Source organism: Colobus angolensis, unplaced genomic scaffold, assembly GCF_000951035.1.
Source record: "Colobus angolensis palliatus isolate OR3802 unplaced genomic scaffold, Cang.pa_1.0 Scaffold2, whole genome shotgun sequence".
Classification (NCBI taxonomy): Eukaryota; Metazoa; Chordata; class Mammalia; order Primates; family Cercopithecidae; genus Colobus; species Colobus angolensis.
Window position 1 is genome coordinate 7,755,289 of NW_012115154.1, and position 1,101 is coordinate 7,756,389.

Genomic DNA, 1,101 nt, shown 5'->3' on the forward strand with positions numbered 1-1,101 from the left:
AAGGTGGCTCTCTGGATTCATTTACAATTTTAAAAATTTTCTCTTAGCAATGTGTTACAAATTTTAAGGATAAGCTTTTACATATATTTTGTTAAATTTATTCTTAAATATTTTTTTATTTTTGTTGCTCTTACAGATGGTATTGTTTTTAAAATTTAATATTCCAATTGTTGGTTGCTAGGATAAAGAAATGCAATTGATTTTTGTACACTGACTTTTTATCCTGTAACTTTGCCAGATTGACTTGCTAGCTCTAGTAGGTTTTTATGTAGATTGGTTAGGATTTTGTATGCAATCATGTTTTCTCTGAATAAAGAGAGTTTTACTTCTGTCTTTTCCATATTTTTGTTATATGGTGTTTCATATTATACAATCTTGTGTTTTGTTATATATTTTTTTTAACTTCTATAGAAAATGTTGAATAGAAGTAATGAGGTTGGGCGTGGTGGCTCACACCCAGCACTTTGGGAGGCCAAGGCAGGCGGATCATGAGGTCAGGAGATCAAGACCATCCTGGCCAACATGGTGAAACCCTGTCCCTACTAAAAATCCAAAAAATTAGCTGGGTGTGGTGGTGCGCGCCTGTAATCCCAGCTACTCAGGAGGCAGAGGCAGGAGAATCATTTGAACCTGGGAGGCAGAGATTGCAGTGAGCCGAGATCACGCCTCTGTACTCCAGCCTGGTGACAGAGCAAGACTCCATCTCAAAAAAAAAAACCAAACCAAACAAACAAAAAAGAAATAGAATATACATGAGGACATGAAAGTGGACATCAAGTGGTCCTTTTCAAGGTTACCTGTAATCTAGCATTGCTTTAGAAGTGGCAGCAAATGAGGAGTGACCCTGTAGAAGAGACCACAGACCTAGAGATCTCTGTACATGGACAACGAGCATTTACAAAATGGAATTGATGGTCTCACAACACTGGATGAAATGTCTAGTTTCTAGCTATCAGTTTCTTCCGTACAGAACGAGGGTTGGGGTTGATGCTGAACAGTGGATGTTTTTCTTTTTTTTTTGAGACGGAGTCTTGCTCTGTCGCCCAGGCTGGAGTGCAGTGGCCGGATCTCAGCTCACTGCAAGCTCCGCCTCCCGGGTTT